Source organism: Phalacrocorax aristotelis, chromosome 3 (assembly GCF_949628215.1).
Source record: "Phalacrocorax aristotelis chromosome 3, bGulAri2.1, whole genome shotgun sequence".
Classification (NCBI taxonomy): domain Eukaryota; kingdom Metazoa; phylum Chordata; class Aves; order Suliformes; family Phalacrocoracidae; genus Phalacrocorax; species Phalacrocorax aristotelis.
This window is the reverse complement of record NC_134278.1, coordinates 10844202-10856168: the sequence shown is the minus strand read 5'-3', so window position 1 is coordinate 10856168 and position 11967 is coordinate 10844202. Positions and strand designations below refer to the sequence as shown.

Here is an 11967-nt window from a genome sequence, read left to right as displayed (position 1 = left end):
AGGCTCTTTATGGCTCCCTGTAGATCATACAGTGGATACTGAATCGCTGTCCTTCTGGTTGTAGATAAATTGTCTGTGAGAAATCAGTATCTTCTGAAATGACATTATTGGGATTGTTTCCACATTCTCAGCCGCAGTGGTTAAATGCATTAAATAAAATAAATGAAAGATGATTTGTTTTTCATTCAGTTGAACTATTCCAAGATTTCAGGGGAAAAAAAATCATCCTGATAGGTCTGGTGTTATAAATAGCAGCACTGCATGTACTGGGGTAAACGATGCATTCCTTCGGGTACTTGTAAGAAAAAGGATCAAGAGAATGTGAAACTCGTAAAATTTATGGTGGTCCTTGGACGGATGTCATGTGTTAGTAGAGGCAAGGCACATACCAAACATGAAGTCGACTAGCCACTGAAGATTTATATCTCCCAGCATCTCCATCCCAATGGCACCATATGTTTATATAGACTGCAGGTTTATTATTGGAAATTGAAGGTTTGCCTCATCACTTCTTACTGGAATCTTGTGGATTTTTTTTTTCTGAAGGACACTGGGAGTAATCTACACTCCCACTTATATCCTGGGTCTATTCTGGTTTAAAATAAAATCTAAAATATGTGCTCTTTTTTTCTTAGGAAGGAACAGGATTCCTGAAACTAGAGAAGGGGAGCAGGCAGCAGCTGGCCACCTCATTTCCATATCTGTTGCAGTAAAACCTTGTCTTTATATGTAAGGCTTTTCCTCATACTGTACACATATCCCATCATTCGAGCTGGGTGTAAAACAACTCCTCCGCCTGAAAAGCTGCCAAAAATCCAGGAGCATCCCCGGTCTGCAGCAGGAATAGCCCTGAAAAGCTGTCAAAACAGAGGAAGTGAGAGAGGGGGACTGGGATGGATGTGTTTCCCAAGCAGCGCAGGAGCCCAGGCTAGGCTGAAGCTCAGCACCCCGGAGCCAAGGTGAACAGGGCTGTGGGGCAGAGCTGCCACCTGGCAGAGCCCAGTGTGACTGCACCGGGCTGGTAGGAAGGGCACACATGGGAAATGCAATGGGCAAGAGAAGGTCCGAATGTGCCGTGGGACCTGACGGGCAGGGGTGTCTTGGTGAGGGCTGGTCAGGACAGAGGCACTACTCAGCTCAACACCCTACCCTGAGCATTCAGGCAGCTGAAAGCACACACAGCAGTTTTGGCTACCTGTCCTTTGCAGCTGGGGGGGATGCGAGCCGTAATTTGCCAGAGGAAAATGAGCTCATATTTTCCCAGGCACTCGTTCCCAGGAGCCAGTGGCAGGTGGGGATGTCCCCACAATGGTGCCCCCCCCAGCCAGGGAAGGGAGGGTCCCTTGTACCCTCTGCTGAGACTTCAGACCTGCCGGTAGCAGGAAATGATATCTTATACAAGCACATGCTTGGGTAGCTGTGGTAACTAAAATAATATTATGTACTCCACGGAGATGGGATTGTTGTGGTTAATGGACGTGTTACCCATGGTATTAAGCAGTTCCTGCTCACAGTGAGGGCTACATTATATTTAATGTCATTTTACTTACCTATGGTCTAAGGTGTTGCTTTCTTCTAGTATAACCCAGGACTATGTGGGTTTGTAACTTCTTCCACCCTGCAGGGCTGCTCTTAGGTCACAGTTATCCCAAGGACAGAAACACAGACTTTTAGGGTATATCCTTACTGGTTAATTTAAACAGCCAGGACCAGTCCCTTGGCCTCAGGCAGGTGGTCTGCCCATTAGTGTCATCACATCTCCTGTCGGTCTGGCCACATCCAAACAGCCAGCTGGGAATAGCCTCTGGCCCCAGTTAAATCCTAAACTGTCCCCAGGGATTGCGAGGACAGTACTGGTGGCCCAGACCTAAACTGGGCTATGTCACCACTGCCAATTTAATAGAATATGTGATCAGGTTTTGGGGACTAAACCTTCAAACCTGGACCTTCAGGATGAGTTTATTAGTACGGATGTAACCTCCATTTTCTACATGGGGAAGAAGAGGAAACATGAAAAGCTTCTTATTTACATAAACTATTATACCCCTTACCCAAAATGCTGCCTACTAATACACAAACTTGGCTGGAATCTGTTTAGGTTTTGATTTCACAAGCGTTAAGAGACTGTGTACATCACCACTGCTGTGAAAGGACATGCAAAAGGCAGCAGAAGGCCATGGGCATCACCCTGCTGGCCCAGATCTGGGCTGTAGCTGCAGACCTAGTACATTTGAGCAGGGCAGTGCTGCCTGCAGTTTGGTCCTGGCCAAAACAATGTCCCACAAGATTAATGGTGTACATTGCTTTGCTTTCTAGCTGAGATGGAGCTAGTAATACCCGATTTTGAACTTACTGGTGTAATTAAGAGAGTCATACACACTTAGAAGTCATCTGTCTGATCCCAGGTACAGCAGTGTCAGCAGGGCTGAGGGAATCTCGCCTCTTGGTGAGTCTGGCCACCAGAAATACATCTGTGATCACATATGCAATGTTTGAAAGAAGCAGGGTTTGAAGCAGGGCCCACCCCAGCCTTATATAAATAAATCTGATCTCTCTTTCACCTTCCTAACTTTGTTTTGTGCTGCAAAGACCCAAAACTCCTCCTTGTACAAAAGGAAAATGCACAGAGTCACTCCTTGAAGTGATGTTTATTATCCAGGCTGGCAGCATTTCAACCCTTGGACCAATCTTCTAAGACAAAAATTGCCCATCTAGCTGAAGACCTTCTGCTTCTGGATTAATGTGTTTGGCTTCTGTTGATTTATGGGAGCGGTGACTTCACAACCTCAACACATGCTCTGAAGAAAGTGAGTTTGGGACAGAAACCAGGAGCTATCCACTGAAAACCAAAGCAAAGGGAGATGGATTCAGTCTGTGTGCCCCATTCCTGGGGCTCAGGTGCCCTGTGCCGTCACGATCGCAGAGCATGCAGGAGGTGCTGCTCCTCCTGGAGCATCTGTGTGCTGCTCAGCTGGGAGGAGGGAGAGATGGAGAGACAATATTTGCCATTCCCTTTCTGAGATGCTCAGTGCTTTCATCCCCACAGAACCCCACTAGCTGTGTGTCCTCAGCTGTCCCCAGCAGCCCTGGTAGGTTCCTGGAGTGGCTGATTGACTCTGAGCACCAGCTCACCAGCCAACCCAGCCTGAAGGATGCTGTGCCTCTGAGTTCAGTCTGAACAAGATAAGGGGCATGAGAATACAGCTTAGTTAGAGTCACAGCGTGGTCTGATTATGGACTCTCTGTCTGATGTATTTTCCTTATCTGAGTGGAAAAAGTACCACCTGCAACTCTGCTCAGCATAAAGGTAACCAAATTGATCTTGTGTGTCTGTAATGAGCAAGTCCTCACAGGCTTTCAACAAAGCCAGAAAGAAAAAAGGACAGAACAGCGATAACGGACGGACAGATTTCTATACACACTGAGCTGGCAAGGACACAAAGGACACTCACAGAAGTTTCAAATTTTTTTTTTCTAATTTCATCTGACATTTAGCAATCGTAACTTTTCATTGGAGTAATAAATGGGTTTGTCCTTTTCAGCAAAACTGCTGTGGACATATTATTCCCTTTATGGTGTGTTTTGCTGAATCCCAGATGTTGCTGTTTATTCAAGACAAAGTTCATCCAAAGAAGGGTCAAGGGAAAAAAAAGGGTTTTGCTAAAAGCAAAAAACAAAAAAGGTTTTAGAACACTTTGTTTGTGTAGGTATTACCTGGAGCTTTACACTGAGCTGAATTACAGCAAAGCAGTAAATCATTCTGGGGGAGTGAAAATGACTGTCAATGCTTGCTTCCCCCATTAACCTTTTTTAATGTGAACTTGTAAAATAATATGTGGTCTGGGAGATGAGGAACAAGTGACTACTCATTGAGATAGCCTCCGCAGGAGAAATTACCATCTTTCCTGATGTGACTGTGAAAGAAATAACCCTTTGCTTATCCAGTCTACTCCTGGGTTAAGTGCCACTCTCTACAGGCAGAGATGGAGCAACCAGGGGAAATACATGATTAAAGATGCTGCTTATTTGGTTTATGCCCTAATTGTTTCTGTCTCAGATGAGATCCCCAGTGTACCAGGTGCTGTATGAAGCAAAACCCAATCCACACTAGAGCATTTACAGGTTAAAACAAGAAATCACAGGCCTTGTTCAGAGACGAGAGGAAGACAAAACATTCTTCAGGTGCTTTTCAAGAATTACAAAAGCATCACTTGCATTTTAACTAGCTTTTAATCTAGGGAACAGAGGCAGAAGCAAGTCAGACTGTTGGTGCTGTGCAACCTTCCCTTGGGAAGGAGTGGGGAGAGGAGCCGTGGGAGTCCATGTGACTGTACCACTCAGTAAATAGGGTCTCACTGCTCCTGTCTTTGCTGTGCACAGGTTTGAAACATCTGAACACTGAGTAACTCAGTTCCCACCAGCAACACATGCAAGATGCACCAGCAAAGAGCAGTTTCCAGCTGTGGTGAGTGTTCAGCACTCACAATTTGGGCTACCCTATTCTGCAAGTGCCCCTGCCCTTTGGGAGAAATGACTCCATCCCCTCTCCCAGCAGTAAACCAGTCCCTCTGGAACCAGCCCAGGTGGCTGTAGAGCAGCCTTGGGTGGCTCTGAATAGCAAACCTTTGACTATAGTCCTGTCTTGGTTTCTGGAGTGAGAAGATGACCTAAAGCTGAACTTAGTCCCACAGCATAACTAAACTGAGCTGGTGAATTTGCCTCCAATTTTGGTAGATTTCCTCCATACTGGAAAGGAAAATAAGCAGAATAAAAGCAAGAAGTTTGTTTTATTTGCAGGGAAGGTGTTCACAAGAGTGGTTTGCTACCTGCTGTTGCTAGCTGAAGGCTGATGAGATATTTAGCAGCCTATTTGAACTAATTGCACTCCCTGGAACCACACGTTCAGGTCCTATTTCAGCCTTTCATTCCTGTCAAGTGGGATGAACCCACTCCTGATGTGTAACCAACCCCTGCGTGAGAGGGTTTCAAAGAGTGGGTATGTCCTGCCTGCCCATCCACCACTGCTGCCACGATGAGGGACAGAGGTGGAGAAAGAGTCTTCTCGGTGGACAAGGGGTATGGTGGAGGTTTTTTACAGCCCTTGGGAACTGAGAACTGCCTCCTCAGGAAGCCAAGAGGCTGATATCTCCCCAGTGCTATGGAGGTGGAAATAGAGGTATGTGGCATCAGGTCTGAAGACACCTTATGCTGGGCTGGAAATGAGCAACAATGCAAAATCAGAATAAAGCACAAAAAGTAAGCAGCTATCCCCTGGCCAGGTTTAATGTTTGGCAAATTCCTGAGCAACCCTTCCCTTCAGCAACCCTTGGAGCACTCCAGGAGCTTGTCAGGTGGGTTGGCTTTTACCGAGTTGAGGTTTCCCTGTGCAGACACAATGGATTAATCACAGAGACACATGCAGTCTGGGGACCTGCCTCTGTTGTCATCCCACAGCTCTCCCACCTGCCTGCAGCAATCCCTGTAACCCATCTTCTGATGGATTCAGGGTGGCCTTGGCATGGGTTTCTGGGTGCTGGCAGGAGACTGCCACACAGCCAAAAAAGCTGGTGGTGCTGAGCAAAGGTCTTCTTCCAGGCTGAATCTTGCCTTACATCTTTATCTCCATGCAAGATATCCCAGGAGAAAGGGAAGGATGTGTCAGTGCTGGGAATGATCACCCTGAAGCACCAGAGCTGAGGAGCAAACTGAAGCCTAAAATGTGAAATGCCTGTGCTCTGCCAGAGTTTTCTGAGACCCTTTGCCTCTATCATGAAGAAGTTTGATCTTGTTTCCCCTAGGAGCATTTTGTCCCTGCTCAGAAAGAGTGGAGGCACCAATGGGTGGTTGTCCTTATGAGCCACACTCCCTGTCTCAGAACTACTGAAACAGCAATTTGGCAGCTCCCCAGGGCTTCTGTTTCCCTCAGGTTTGGTACCTTCTTAATTAAAAACTCACAAGGTATCAAATAGATTTTTTTTTAAATTTGGTTTGTCTGCCTTTGGGAGGGGGGGAAGGGGAAACAACTTCTCATCTACTTGCTAGGAGGAATATGTACCTATGGACACAGCCTAATCTGACTTTTAAGCAAACAGATCAATATTTGCTTTTCACCACATAGAAACTTGCTGTTAGTATTTCTGGTACAGAAATTAATAAGTATTGATGTTAGGAGCCAGCGATTCGGCTGGTGTATGTAGGTGTGTTCTGCTTCAATTCAGCACAGTCAGTTTATTCTAGCAGAGAAATTGTCCTAATTATTTTTCATAGTTGTCCCAAATTTTCTTTCCAAAATGAAGTTACAATTAAGATAGAAAAGATGAATGAAAAATTAACTGCATAAAATCAAACAGGAATCAGGACGGGCACCTGGAGGGGTGGAGGCTAGATTCCTTTTAGGGAGGGGAGTGCTGGTGCAGGCTGGGTTGCTGCTATCCCTTGCCTGACTGCTTGAACTTATATATCTCAAGTTTCTCAGGTCACAAGATTATTCATATTTCCTTACCTTATAGTCTCTGCTAGGAGCACTAATGCATCACTCCTTTTGTGCTTACCATGAGGAAATACATAGCATTAAACAGCCTACAATCTACACAGGCAAGGTAAGTAGAAAGTGGGAGGTAACATTATTGTTATACCTATATATGGGCTGGGAAGGTTAAGGGAAGGAGATGAGGGGACATGGCTGTGCCAGCCTGTGGCAGACAGAGCAGTTAAAGACTGATTCCTAAGACCCCTGTTAGGGTTCTCCTTGTACAACCACCTCTCTCCTGAAAACACCCTTATCTCACTGAGAGAAATGAAATTTGTGGATGCCAACTAGCCCTGTAAGAGGACCCTTCCAAAACAGGGATGTGTTTTGCAAACAGATATACTTTTTCTTTGCAAGTTAGTAATAGGGACCCAATAGATCTACCACAGGTAGCAGCTTGCCTGGCATGTGGGAGCCAGTAGAGCTGGACCAAGCTCCATCCCCAGTTCTGCCTGAGGAGGCGAAATAGGGTAAAATGCCCTTCCTGTACCGCCAAACCAGCAGAGTGAACACAAACTATCCCCACACTTCTGGGTTGTGTTCACTCTCCTGGAAACAAATCATGTCCCCAGCTGGGACTTGTCCTGCTTCCAGAATAGGGCATGAAAGGAGGATAAACTTCATTACACATGTCCCACCTAAGAGCGCATATTTAGTTATTTGCAATGGAGCAGAGCTGCTGGGCAGCACTTAGCACTGCCACAATCTGCCTCGGTCCCAGAGCCGTGTTTGCTCTGTGCACAGGAGTCTGCGATGGAAGAAAAGCACAGTCTGCTGACTCTTTCCACACATGACGTTAGCAGGTCAGTCTCAACATTGGTTCATGGGCGTACATGTTCTAATGACTTTCCCTCTATTTTGTACAGTCCTGACCTCTAGTAATAACTACCAATGTCTATCTCTAATAATATTAGTAACAGCATCATTGCTGATGCTCTGAAGGCAGGTGCTAGTGAGTATAGTCACAACCAAGACAAGGTGCTGGACTATCTTCCCTGGGCCTGTAAACACTTCGCTGTGTAATATGGTGGCCAAGCTGGTGTCCTTGCATTGTCAGATGGTATCTAGGGCATGTAAACAGCCTGTTGTACCCTGCCTTCTTGCTTCCCTGTGGTATCTCAGTGCATTAACGTCACCTTGTGTTATGCTGCTGTACTGGATGGCGTCAACGGCTGTGTGGTAACATGATTTGGACAGATAGGGACTTGGTGACAGGTGCTTCTAGAAATAGAAATGTAGCATTGTCTACATGTCTGGTGCCAGCCACGAGGTCAGGGTTCCCACAGCAGGCCACTTTTGAAATTCATCTTGCTGCTGTGCCTGAACAACCATCCCGCACTGTGACTTTTGGTTTAGTACATCATTAGTAGGCATTTTAATACTGTGGCATCACCAGCTTAACTAGTCAGAGAGGGGCTCCCTTCCCTTACTCCCAGAACTGCACTTGCGTTCCCAAAATTATCCTGTCATGCCAGTGAATGGCAGAAACTCCAAGCTGTGTGTTTCCCCTGGCTGAAGCAGAGAAAGAAGCAAAGCGGTGCTGTTCCACACCCTGCCTGGGGCCGCAGAGCCATGCCACCTAGGAGCGGTGGCATGGAGGGACATGGGTTTAATCACCAGAGGGCTCAGGAGCTGAAACTTGTCCACTGCACAGTGGCACAATCAAGAAGACATTTAAGGTCTCAGCTGGAAAACAAACATAGAAAAGATAACCACAGATTATAAGGCCGTTTGAGATCTACGTACATATACTGTTTTGACAGCAGAAATTATAAACAGATCATTTCCTTGACCTGTGCCCTACAATCTGTTTGAAAGCAATTCCTGCCTTTTATCTGAGAAACCAATGGTGGAAAACATCGCTTGCATGGAAAATATTGTCTCGGTCTTCTCTTGCCCAATGGTTTATTTCCTAATTCTGATTAACCAAGCTAATACTCATACTTCTTTGGCACTACCTGAGTGTGAGTCCCCGTGGTGCTGCTGCTGACTGTTTGGATGGGTCTGCACTGATGAGTCAGAGCCAAAGTGCCTGTGATGGACTGATAAAAGGAGGATGACACTTTAGGCAGCACAAACCATGAGAAAGCCACACGTATCAGCTTATTCCACAATACTTTCACTGGTGGTGGAGGAGGAAAGTGGAAAAGGGAGATACAGGAAGGAAAGAGGCAATAGGAGGAAAAGCAGGGAATGGATCAGAACAAACAACCAGGACAGAGAAAAAAACATTTCCAAAGCAGAGAAAAGAGAGAAGTAGCTCCTATATAGAAATCTTCTGTGCTTTGTCCTGCTTACTTAACAAAAGTGCTGCAGGCTTCCCACATGTCTCTTAGTTACTGATGACAGCGTGAGAGTACAAGGCTGTTTCAGCATGCTGCTCCTTTTCACTGTCGGGCTCGACCTGCTGCTCGCTCTTCCCTTCTTGGGGGCAGCAAGGTGGAGGCAGGGGACTGGGGCTCCAGGGCGTCCTTTCTGGGAGGTGAGTTAAGGGCAGCATGACAATAGATATCTAGGAGGTGGCAGATTTGACCAAAGAGATGAAGTTGTGTGACTGCCAGGGTCTGATGCTACAAGCAAGGCAGGAACTGTAAGGAGAGGAAGAAAAGTCTCTCTCAGATTACTGGAAGCAGATTCTGGTGTTTAAGCTGGTTTCACTCTCCTCTGGAATGTGTAGGTTGTGTTTTAAACTGCAGTGGTCAATGCTGCCTGTGTGGTAGCAGTAGCATTACTGCACCCATGAGGAGTTGAGGATTTTGCTCAATGAATCTAAGAATCTAAAAGATTAGATCTCTCTTTACAAACCTGGCTGTTAAAGGAGAATGGCAGTCATCTTTTAAGCAGCTCTTTTTATACACAATCGTCTTGAAGTGCTTTCCAGGGCTGAGGTCCATCAGGCCCCAAGAAACCCCTCCCCAGGGACAGAGCCTTTGCTAGACCTACGTCAGTGTCCCCCCAGCTGTTGCTCTGCCTGGTTAGCACTGAAAAACCTCCTTATGGAATCATTATTGCAGACCATTTGCTGGTCTGGATCAGTGCCTGCTTCTTGCAGATGTATTTGTCCTTCGGTCTTCCCCCAGCACTGTTGCTGCCAGGGCCATGACTGGGCTTTCATTGTTGCATTTACAAGAGTGATTAAAGCTGCAGAGGGTGCAGAGTTAGAGCCAGGCCAAGCTGTTGCGCCTGCCTTCGTCCTGAGGTTGGTTTTCATCTGCATGCCACTGTCTTAGAAATCTGCTTTCATGGAAGATATTCTTCATATGAAAGCAATTGAGACCTCTTGTCTGGCAATGTCCTGCCAATGTCCCACCACTGGCAAGACACACTGCTCCCAGGACATGGTGGCCAGCTGTGTGGCAATTCGAATCTGCTTCTCTCATTTCCAAAGCACTGATTTTGACCCCAGCCCTGTGGTGTGAATTAGTCCTTTTCCACCTCTGACATAACTCAGTTGTCACTAGTACCTTCCCAGGCCTTGGGTGCGCGCCATCACTGCTGCTCTACGCAGTCCCCGGTTCACCAGCCTCGCTCCTCTCTCCAGCCAGGCGTGTGTGCAACTCTGTCGTGCATCATGAGGCCACCTGCCCAGGAATGGCTCACGGCTACATTCTTGTCCTAAAAACAAGGCGGACACAGAGAAAATCCCTGCTGGTAATAGTCACGGTTCATGCCCTGTCCAGCAGTTGCTTGTAAGAGTGTTAGGTGATCTGAGGACAAAAACCATGCCAGCAATGGAGCTAATGTCCTATCAATAAGGCAGGCTCCAGGCCTGCATCCTGGTCCTAATCAATTTTCTATACCAGACGTGACCCAGATTACCTAACTTCAGTAAGCTATGTAGGGAAAATATCAGTCTAATTTTCTCTAGAAGATGGAGCCTCACCCTGGGAGTACCGCAGGTCTTACCTAAGGCTCCATACAAAGCCTGAGGGCTCCTGATGGTGGAGGGAACACAACAGGCTGCATCCCCTGCCCAGGTCTGTGCCCACACCAGGGGGGCTTATACCTGCTGGGCAGTACTTGTGCTGCTACCTCTGTGGTCTCTTGCTCCCAGACTTTTCACAGACACATCAGCTCAAAACTAAAGAGTCACTTTTTTTACTGGGGCATCTTCTACCTCACCAGTTCTTACAGAGCAGGATCTGGGCAGGAAACATCTGCTTCAGAGACTGCGGCAGCCCGAGCGGTCAAATGAACTGTGGTAAAGCAGGGAGTAAACACAGCCAGTGCATGACAAAGTGGTGTCCGGTAACAAATTCCTCCTATAGGAAAGAAAACTGAATCTTACCCTTGTTTCCCCAAATCCTCTCTGTTTCCCAGCTAAGCCCCAACGATGTCAAGCATCCCAGGCATGCAAGGAAATGCTGCTGACGTCAGGCAGCCGGAGGCCAGGGAGAGGGGGTGGAGCTCAGGAAGTCTGTGCCCCTGACAATGAAACGGATACTGTGCAGAGAGTATATTCTGGGTCATAAAAGGGTTTCCCCGGTGCACAATCTGTCTGAGACAATTTTCTATTTAAAGTCCCCATCTGTAGTCTCAGGAAGGGGCAGTGGAGCACTGAGTGAATCATCCATCCTGTCCAAGTGAATCCTGAGGTGGGAGATTTCCTGCATTCAGAAAGAAAACAAGATGCAGGGTGGCTGCTGGTGCCAGCGGGGAACCCAATGACATCTAATGGGACCTCGATGAGGTCATCGAGGAACCCAGATGCAATGTTCATCTGCCATTAATTCCTTACACTTGGAAAAACAAGCCACAGGCTCTCTTGCTTTTGGGAATGTTTTTCTGGAGTAAAACCACAAACCGGGTGCAGGTTGCCCCACCACAATGACCAGCTACAGCCAGGCCGTACCAGTGGCGGAGGTGGTTCACGGTCACTGGCACCATGCCCTCCCTGGCCGCTGGAAGCAAGGGGAGCCTCCCATCCCAGCTCTACAGCTCACAAAGGCAGACTCTGGTCAAGGCAATCAAGTCCCTCCCTGCACTGGTTCACGAGCTGCATTAAGCATTTTACTACCTGCTCACCTCATAAAATAACCTCTACTGCAAATTATTTATCACAGGGAAGAAGCTTCAAGTTACAGAAACGCTGTCATTCACTGAATCAACACTGAATCATGTCCATACTCAGCAAGCAGGAAAGATTTCAGCCACAGGAATGCTTAAAGAGCTGTCTGCAATAAATAAAGGTGTGAAGGTGATAAAATATAGGGCAGCATTAGCTTAGCCACACCTATTTAAATCCAGATTTTCTGTTGGTGCTTGAGGCTAAACTTAATGTAATTTTGTACATTTAAAATGGGATTAATGATGAGATTTTCAGATAGGTTTTTGTCTAATTTTCCCCTCACTGAACCACTGAGAGTTTCAGTGGAAGCATCCCAGAGAGCACGGAAAAACAGTAAGTACATGTCTTACCAGAAACAGTGCAGCCAGAC

General features: G+C 46.8%; 1 long non-coding RNA gene across 1 annotated transcript; it reads right to left on the bottom strand.

The window, feature by feature from the left end:
- Positions 1 to 2639: 2639 nt before the first annotated feature.
- On the bottom strand, positions 2640 to 11080 carry LOC142055713 (uncharacterized). Its single transcript, XR_012659999.1, has 4 exons — positions 10818 to 11080; positions 9994 to 10144; positions 8828 to 9117; positions 2640 to 2839 (listed from the first exon to the last, which is right to left on the bottom strand). It is a non-coding gene; the product is annotated as an uncharacterized LOC142055713 (long non-coding RNA).
- Positions 11081 to 11967: the final 887 nt, after the last annotated feature.